We start from the raw sequence: 10,178 nt of genomic DNA, 5'->3' as shown, positions 1-10,178 counted from the left end.
TTTTAATAGGTGTAGACCATAAATGTGAATGAAGTTACGATTTTGATAAATGTACTCAACCTCTGTAATGACCATACAGTCTTATTCTTTGTAAGACTGTGTTTGAGATCAGATATCTTGGTCAGAAAGGTTTGCTTACAATTAGTCAGAGAGTAGCAGAGTCAGTGTATGTTGGATAGTCTATGAATGTACTTGTTTTGAAAATGATGGAAGCTGGCCCGTCACGTAGTGGAGACAGCATTATCTAAAAAGGACGTTGAAATTATATGTTTTGAGGAAAGATACTGAGAAATGAGATTATATTAGTGGAAGAACGATAACAGCCACTTTTTGAGGCAATCCAGTTTTTAATAATTGTCACTATGTAGCTTCTTATTACTAGAACATTGCATGTGACTGAATTTAGCTGTTTAAGTTTTATAATTCAACATATGGTGTTGTCTTATAGTTGAAACAAGTTTGAAGGAAGGCAATTCTTCACAGGAAAGTTATTAAGGAATATTATGATAATTTGTCTAGGTGTGAGATCTTTACGAAAATCTGTATTAAATGCTGTATCATTGTCATAGCTTAATGAAAGGTAGTTAAACTTTAAGTCTTTGTTCTCATTTATCAGTCGTTCAGAGTGTATGGCGTATTAGACTGGGGACCTAGAAACGACGGAGAGGCTTCGTCCCGCCGTAGCCGTCAGTGCTTCACCACCCCACAACAGGCCACAGCAGTGCTCCCACCACACTGCCGCCCCACACCGAACCCGTAGTTTATTGTGCGGTTCTGCTCCCAGTGGACCGTCTCATACCAGACAAGTGGAATAACCCCAAATGTTTGCGTGTTAGAGTAATTTTGGTGTACGCGTACGTGGAGACAGTGTGCAGCTATCGCCGACACAGTGTAACTGAGGCGGAGTAAGGGGAACCAGCCCGTATTGGCCGAGGTAGATGGAAAAACGGCTTGAAAACCATCCACAGGCTGCCGGCACACCGGAGCTCGACACTAATCCGCCGGGAGGATTCTTGCCGGGAGTCGGCACGCCTTCCCGCTCGAGAATCAGCGCATTAGACCGCGCGGCTAGCCGGGCGGGCTTGTCGTTCAGATTAGTTCTCCCATTCTCATTTTTACTTTCATGAGTCTGTTTGCAAGCACATTGCACATCGCGAGTTGTGTATTGAGAAGAATTTTATAAAAAATTGGTAAGATACCGTCTTGCACTGTACATCGCAAGCACGGAAAACGAAATTTGATTTTTGATAGTCACATCATTATTCCCAATAGCAACACGTTGCAGAGCAGACTAGCGTTTCGTGCGCAACGGTGGGCCATTAAATTTAAATACCATCAAAGCTCATGTCCACTGCAAGGTAGACAGTGTTCGTCAGAATGTATTTCTGAAAGCAATATCGTATCAGTACACAGGCTTCATACCAGTAGACGATTTCAATAACGTACTACCTTGTGAATTTTCAAGGAGTTTTATCAGAAACTCAGATGACTTCATTTTTATGTTCATTTGCTGTTTAATTACAACAACAGTTCTAGTACAGTGATTGTTTGCAAGATTAAAGACAAAACTTAGCAATACGCAGGGCCAACACTTTCTACTCAATCATTTTGCTTTGCAGGCTGATGGCACATGGAAGTTTCATTGAAACCGGGTAGTTTTCTTGCATACGAATTGTTTGATATCTCACTAGTCTGGATTTCGCATCGTGTGGCGTGAGCTCCGCATATTTCGGTCAAAAATTAAATGATTACATAGCTCTGTTCACCTGCACCGTAATTTACGTATTTCGATATCAAAATAAGTTTAACACATTTCTTAGATACCAACTTGACACTAACAAACACGAGTTTAAAAATATAAATAAGAAACTTTGACAGCTTCTCCCATACTGGTAATGTATACAGGGTGTCACCACAGCTCTATCTTCAAAGTTTATGTTGTCTCACACGACTAACGCCGAAACTAGACGTCTGGAACACTAAACATTATCAAGATACGGCTGTGGTGGTACCTTTTCTCATATATATATCAACAGCTGAAGTCTCTCGTCCATGCAAAAGGATGGACATCCACAAAATTATATAGATTATATTTATGGTCGCCTGAAAGGTGGCCCAAGGAGATATAGGACACCTGAGTGCGTCGGAGCCCCTCTATATCAGGGAAAACTCAGGCAACAAGGTGACTATGGTAATGTTAACTTCCTCATTTAATACCAACCATCCGTGCAGAACCCACATGTGAGAAACTGAAATCTCAAGGACCTGACACTGAGATGGGCTGGCCGTTTCGCTGTCTGAGTGTATCACTGCACTAAAGCTTTGGCGGCAACATCCCTATGTTACGCCTTTGGATACTGACTGGTGATGTTTTGTTGCCATGGCTGTTTTGGTTTACTTGCATTTTGACGATTGCAAATATTTCTAATGTTATCTCAAAGAGTCAGCTTACTAACTTGGATTCTCAGAACTCAGGTTTGCGATGCTGTCAATAGGTCGGGGTGCCATTGTTCATTATCATGGTCCCACCTGGGAGATAAGTATACAGAAACTTTTGACGAGAAGCAGTATAGATGAAAGACAAAAATGCTACGCTAAACGGGACAAACGAAGTCTTGTCAGTGTTTAAAATTCTTCTTGGTCAAAAACCACCTGAGGTAAACAAAACCTTTTCTGGACGGTTGACTATGAAAGTTATTCGTAATTATTTAAAAGACTTACAGATATATGCGACGCCGCGTCTTTGATAGTAATTTAATTCTGACTGAGAACAAAAGAGAAACGTAATTTTCTCTTCCTGCAAATCACAAAGAAATCAGATTTCTGATATCTGACTGCGAGTTTTAAAATATTCTCTAGCAACACCCAACAACTGTTATGCAGTTCTCCTGTACGCAACGGACAACTGACCTCGCCTTTCGCTGCAGTTGCGTGATCAGCAAAATGCTAAACATATTTCAAAAGCAGTACTGCGATCCATGCAGAGTGCTGTGCATGGTCATAATAATTGCAACTACTGCCATAATTTATTTTTTTTATGTAGGGAGAATGAATGGTCGGGAGGGGTTTGGTCAACTAGCCTTAAACTGCGTAAAAAAATGAAGAAAGCATTAAAGACTTTAGTTGACTATATTCGCAAAATAGATTATTTAAACACTGACGAATTTTACCAGACTGTAATTATTCCACAATGTCTATACTCAATAAACACGTCCCTGGTCACAACAAAGATACGAATGTTACTCTCAGTGTATGCATACACATATCTGACAAAATCCCTCCAGTGCGCAAGCAAGCAACAACTAAGAGCAGTAAGAAGGCAAATCAAAAATCGTCAATTAATACCGAGGTCTCCTCCGGTGCTGCTAGCGACCACGGCAGACTGCGACATCTAATGTCACGCGGCTTCTCTCCACCGCAGCCTGCATCCGACGACTTCCGACACCTGTCAACAACAGTTCGCTCTCTCCTACTCGCAGCAATAATCTCTCAGACTCAGAGTTTGTGTAAGGACACTAGCAGAATCAGTGGTCGACTTTGCAGACAAGTATTAACTTTCAACTTTCAACCGTCCACAAACTAATTACGCAAGACATGGTACTTTCTGAGGAATGCTAAAGCACCGACAAAATACATACTTCTCAAAAATGACAGACATTGCTCTTCCTTGAAAGAGTATATTATGATAACATTTCTGTAGGAACCATTTATAGCAGTATGGTGATTGTGAATGATAAACAAACACACTTGTCGCAATCTTAGGGCTTCATCTTGCGTAAGAGTTAAGCGTATGGTTTTCTCTTCAATTTACTCGCTCCTGCATTTTTGAGTAACAACACTAATGGTAATATAAAGCAAAAAAACATACTCTACGACAATGGGAAATAAAATAAAAATTGTATTAATTTGTATGCACAAGTAACCCTTTCTCGAAGGGAAAGTAGTTACACAGTTGTCACCACACGATTATGAGGAGACCTAGTGCTGTAGCAATATGTCCCTGTGACCTTCATTTTAAAATACCTTTTATCGGTGGACGCAAAGCGCGAGGTAACAGATTTTGTGCTACGACAATTGTTACTTGAATCACACTGCAAACAGAAGTGATGTGCCTATTACTGAGATAACATTATATTGGTATGAATGTTGATGAGAAGTGCTTGTAGTAACAGGAAACACAAAACTGGATTTTAATGTAATTTTACCATACGATATGAAATGCGCTCTGCTAATTGTGGCACAATATGCGAACAGTTAAACGTATTTTCAATGGAAGTCGGATTTGTCGTCCACGATTTACGTCCCGGATGTTAAATGTGGACTCGTTTGACTAACTACTGCAGATGTAGATGAGTTAGTTGACATAACGTTATTAAATGAATTTCGCTGGATACTCACATGGTAAGAGTCGTACAACTCTTAGTAAAATGTGAAGTGATAGCTTCAAAACAATGAAGCCTCCGTACGAAAAACCTGTGACAATATGAGTCAGTCACCGACAATCTGACATACTCCTGAACTGAAACTAGCTACTATTCACTGGGCAGGGCATTTTCTTCGTAAAACATTACAGTACACCGAGCAGTGTCTTAGTGGATATAACAAAATCATTATTTAATGTAAGTGACCGATAGTAATATTTTCTGATATTTTCACGAAGTGGTGCTCGCTGGTAAAATTAGGCACTGCAGGAGACGCTAGACTCTGGATGAGCAGACAACAGCGCATAGTCGTACAAAAGGTATGAACCAGCCATCGGAAGCGCGCAGCCAGGAAAAAGGCGGGAGATTGTGATAGCAGTACTTTTTATGTTGAAAGGATGCCAGTCGTAAGCAGTGGTCGCAGTTGCTGATAGTCACAATGAATTAAAGAGAACGTATTGAGAAAATTGAACAGTGAAGTGAAATATGGCAGTGATAGAAATACGTGTGTGAAAGAATACACCATCGTGAACATTCTGGTGAATTATTCAAGGGAAAATCGGAGATATAGAGAAAGTTTGTGACACTGTTGACTACAATACGTACATTGAAGCTCTAAAGTTATCCGGGATAAAACACACAGTGCGAAAACTTCTGCGGGGAAGTCGAAGACCATGAAAGGGAAGAAGTGGTGGAGAAGGGGATGAGGATTGAGGCCTATCTTTTATGTCATTCAGTTTGCACATCGAGTACACCGGAAAGGAAACCAATGAGAAATTAGGACGGGGGTTTAAGTTCAGTGAGAAATAATGAAAACTTCGAGGTCTAGCTATGACATAGTACATCTGTCAGAAACGGCAAGGAATTTGAAAGATCAGCTGAACAGAATGGACTTGTCTTTAAAAGAGGTTATAAGATGAATATTAACAAATACAAAACAAACGTAGTAGGTGGTCGATCTAAATCAAACGATGCTGAGATTAAAAGGATAGGAAATAATGTACAAAAATTAGTAGACGAGTTAGGCTCTACGGACATAAACTGATTGACAAAGGCTGAAACATGACTGATGGAATGATATAAAATGCAGATCAGCAATAGGAAGAAATTTTTTCCGAAAACGAAAAAATTTTTAACATCGAATATAACTGCAAATGAAGTATGAAAAGTCTGTCTGTAGCCTTTTACCGATTGGAAACCTGGAAGCTAAGCCGTTCAGACAAGTAGAGAATAGAAGTTCTTCCATTGTGGTGTTACAGGCAGATGGTGAATATTAGATGGGTAAATTAGATAGTTAGCAGGTGCTTAATCAAATTAAGGAGAAATGAAATTTATGTAAGAAAGCGTTGCTTACTACGACACATCCTAAGCAGGTTTCAATCGACAGAGATTCGACATCCAAATCTATGCTTCGCAATTCTCTCTCGTTACCCACGTCCCCATTTCCATTCAGGAATGGCGTGTGGGAAGACCAGTTGTCGATAAAGCTCCATGACTTCTGGTTAACCCGTCGCAATCGTTTCTCGATACGTATTTGGTCAGAAGTAATATGCTGCCTGACGGTTCTTCGAATGTACGCTCTAATAATTTCAGCAATAAACTTCTCCGTGGTACAAAATGTATGACGCAGCAGTCGGTATTTCCTATAAAAGATGTTTTTGATGGGAAATATTGTCTGTGCTATTAACTAATCTACCTTCAGTCATTTTCAAGCACCTGAAACACATCCAGAAAAATAGTGACATTGGTTCAAACATTGTCTGTCTACATAAATTGTCTCATGTTCCTATATACTTCATAGAAAATGTTACTTATCACAAGTTTGACGTGATACTCGACTAAACAGATATTACATATGGAATGGTACACAGAATCCTCAAGTGTTTGTGTAGCAGAAATACAACCCAGTAGCGCACTAGATTACACCAATTAGTAATATTCAGACGGAAAGCTGCTATGTGATAGTACAGGAAAAACTGTTATGATGCAGCCAAAAATTAAGGAAGCATTTGTGTGGAAAGTCGATAGTACTATTTATGACTGTGGCACACTATTTACTGCACATTACGTTTGCTACACTTCAGCATGTCAAGAAAATGACCGAAACACAAATCGATAGAATGTATGGAACAATAACAAAATCTACATCTACATCCATACTTCGCCAGCCACCTGACGGTGTGTGGTGGAGGGTACCCTGAGTACCTCTATCGGTTCTCTCTTCTATTCCAGTCTCGTATTGTTCGTGGAAAGAAGAATTGTCGGTATGCCTCTATGTGGGCTCTAATCTCTCTGATTTTATCCTCATGAAATCTTCGCGAGATATACCTAGGAGGGAGCAATGTACAGCTTGATTCCTCGGTGAAGGTATGTTCTCGAAACTTCAACAAAAGCCCGTACCGAGCTACTGAGCGTCTCTCTTGCACGGTCTTCCAATGGAGTTTATCTATCATCTCCGTAACGCTTTCGCAGTTACTAAATGATCCTGTAACGAACCGCGCTGTTCTCCATTCGATCTTCTCTATCACATCTATCAACCCTATGTGGTACAGTTCCCATACCGGTGAGCAGTATTCAAGCAGTGGGCTAACAAGTGTACAGTAAGATACCTACTTTGTTTTCGGATTGCATTTCCTTAGGATCCTTCCAATGAATCTCAGTCTGGCATCTGCTTTACCGACGATTAATTTTATATGGTCATTCAATTTTAAATCACTCCTAATGAGTACTCCCAGATAACTTATGGAATTAACTGCTTCCAGTTGCTGACCTGCTATGTTGTAGCGAAATGATAAAGGATCTTTCTTTCTATGTATTCGCAGCACATTACACTGGTCTACATTGAGATTCAATTGCCATTCCCTGCACTAAGCGTCAATTCATTGCAGATCCTCTTGCATTTCAGTAAAATTTTCCATTGTAACAACCTCTCGATTTACTACAGCCTCATCCGCAAATAGCCTCAGTGAACTTCGGATGTTATCCACAAGGTCATTTACGTATATTGTGAGTAGCAACGGTTCAACGACACTCCCCTGCGGGACACCTCAAATCACACTTACTTCGGAAGACTTCTCTCCATGGAGAATGACATGCTGTGTTCTGTTGTCTAGGAACTCTTCAATCCAATCACACAATTGGTCTGATTGTCCATATGTTCCTACTTTGTTCATTAAACGACTGTGGGAAACTGTATCAAACGCCTTGCGGAAGTCAAGAAACACGGCATCTACCTGGGAACACGTGTCTTTGGCCCTCTGAGTCTCGTGGACGAATATCGCGAGCTGGGTTTCACACGATCGCCTTTTCCCAAACCCATGATGATTCCTACAGAGGATATTTATAGTCTCCAGAAAAGTCATTATACTCGAACATAATACGTGTTCCAAAATTCTACAACTGATCGACGTTAGAGATATAGGTCTATAGTTCTGATCAGTTAGACGTCCCTTCTTGAAAACGGGGATGACCTGTGCGCTTTTGAAATCCTTAGGAACGTTACGCACTTCTAGAGACCTACGGTACACCGCTGCAAGAAGGGGGGCAAGATCCTTCACGTACTCTGTGTAAAATAGAACTGGTATCCCATCAGATCTAGCGGCCTTTCCTTTTTTGAGCGATTTTAATTGTTTTTCTATCCTTCTGTCATCTGTTTCGATATCTATAATTTTGTCATCTGTGCGACAGTCTAGAGAGGGAACTAGAGTGTAGTCTTCCTCTGTGAAACAGCTTTGGAAAAATACATTTAATATTTCGGCCTTTAGTCTGTCATCCTCTGTTTCAGTACCATTTTGGTCACAGAGTGCCTGGACATTTTGTTTTGATCCACCTACCGCTTTGACATAAGACCAAAATTTCTTGGGATTTTCTGCCAAGTCAGTACATAGAACTTTACTTTCGAATTCATTGAACGCCTCTCGCATTGCCCTCCTCAAACTACATTTCGTTTCGTGTAATTTTTGTTTGTCTGCAAGGCTTTGGCTATGTTTATGTTTGCTGTGAAGTTGCCTTTGCTTCGGCAGCAGTTTTCTAACTCGGCTGTTGTACCACGGTGGCCGTTTTCCATCTCTTACCATCTTGCGTGGCACATAATCATCTAAAGCATATTGTACGATGGTTTTGAACTTTGTCCACTGACCCTCAACACTACCTGTACTTGAGACAAAACTTTTGTCTTGAGCCGCTAAGTACTCTGAAATCTGGTTTTTGTCACTTTTACTAAACGGAAAAATCTTCCTGCCTTTTTTAATATTTCTATTTACGTCTGAAATCATCTATGCAGTAACCGGTTTATGATCGCTGATTCCCTGTTCTTCGTTAACTGTTTCCAATACTTCGGGTCTGTTTGTCACCAGAAGGTGTAATATGTTATCGCCACGAGTCGGTTCTCTGTTTAACTGCTCAGATAACGCACTTTCGAAGAATTTCACTCGATTCTTTGTCCCTGACACCCGTTCTAAACGTTTGAGTCTCCCAGTCTATATCCGGAAAATTAAAATCTCCACCCAGAACTATTACATGGTAGGGAAATCTACTCGAAATATTTTCCAAATTTTCCTTCAGGTGGTCTACCACCACAGCTGATGAGCCAGGGGGCCTATAGAGACATCCAATTACCATGTTTCAGCCTGCTTTAACCGTGACCTTCACCCAAATTATTTCACATTTCGCATCTCCGTCAATTTCCTTCGATACTGTTGCAATTTGTATCGCTATAATCACGCCTCCCCCTTCACTGTGCAGCCTGCCTCTGCGGTATACATTCCAATCTGAGTTTAGAATTACATTACTGTTTACATCTGGTTTCAGCCAACTTTCTGTCCCTAGTACTATGTGGGCATTGTGACCGTTTATTAATGAGAGCATTTCTGGGACCGTTCTATAGACGCTCCTGCAGTCTACTATTACCACATTAATATTGTTATACCCTGTTGCGTTTGGCTACTACTACCTTTTCATGTCTCAGGAGGCGTCTTGTTGAGCCCAGGGAGGGAATTCTCTAACCTAAAAAACCCAAATGTGCACTCCACACTCCGCTACCATTGTAGCCCCTTCCTGCGTGTAGTGCACGCCTGACCTGTTCAGGGGAACCCTACATTTCTTCACCCGATAGCGGAGGTCGACAAATTTGCACCTCAGATCTGCACAGAATCGTCTGAGCCTCTGGTTTAAGCCTTCCACTCGGCTCCAAACCAGAGGACCGCGATCGGTCCAAGGAACGATACTTCAAACAGTTAGCTCAGATTGCACCCCGCGAGTGAGGCTTTCCGCCTTCACCAACTCCGCCAACCGCCTTTGTGAACTGAGGATGACCTCTGAACCCAGGCGGCAGGAGTCATTGGTGCCGAAATGTGCAACAGTTGGCTGTCGGGTGCATCCAGTGCTCTCTATCGCCGCCGGCAGGGCCTCCTCCACATCTCGGATGAGACCCCCCAGCAAGCAGACAGAGTGAACACTGGCCTTCTTCCCCGACCTTTCCGTTATTTCCCTAAGGGGCTCCATCACCCGCCTAACATTGGAGCTGCCAATCACTAGTAACCCCCCCCCCCCCCTTGTGCCTGCTCTGACCTTGCTGAAGGAGTGCCACATATCCACTCACAGGCAGAGCGGGCGACGCCACACGGGCAGCCTCCAAATCGACCCTCCGCCTCGTGCGACGCGAACTCCGTTGAAACCGCCACTCCCCTTGGTGAGAGGGTGGCCCATCCGCGCCCGGTACCCGCGAAGATGTCGCCACAGCAGGGACCGTGGGTGAAG

Source organism: Schistocerca cancellata, chromosome 3 (assembly GCF_023864275.1).
Source record: "Schistocerca cancellata isolate TAMUIC-IGC-003103 chromosome 3, iqSchCanc2.1, whole genome shotgun sequence".
Classification (NCBI taxonomy): Eukaryota; Metazoa; Arthropoda; class Insecta; order Orthoptera; family Acrididae; genus Schistocerca; species Schistocerca cancellata.
This window is presented reverse-complemented; position numbering follows the sequence as displayed.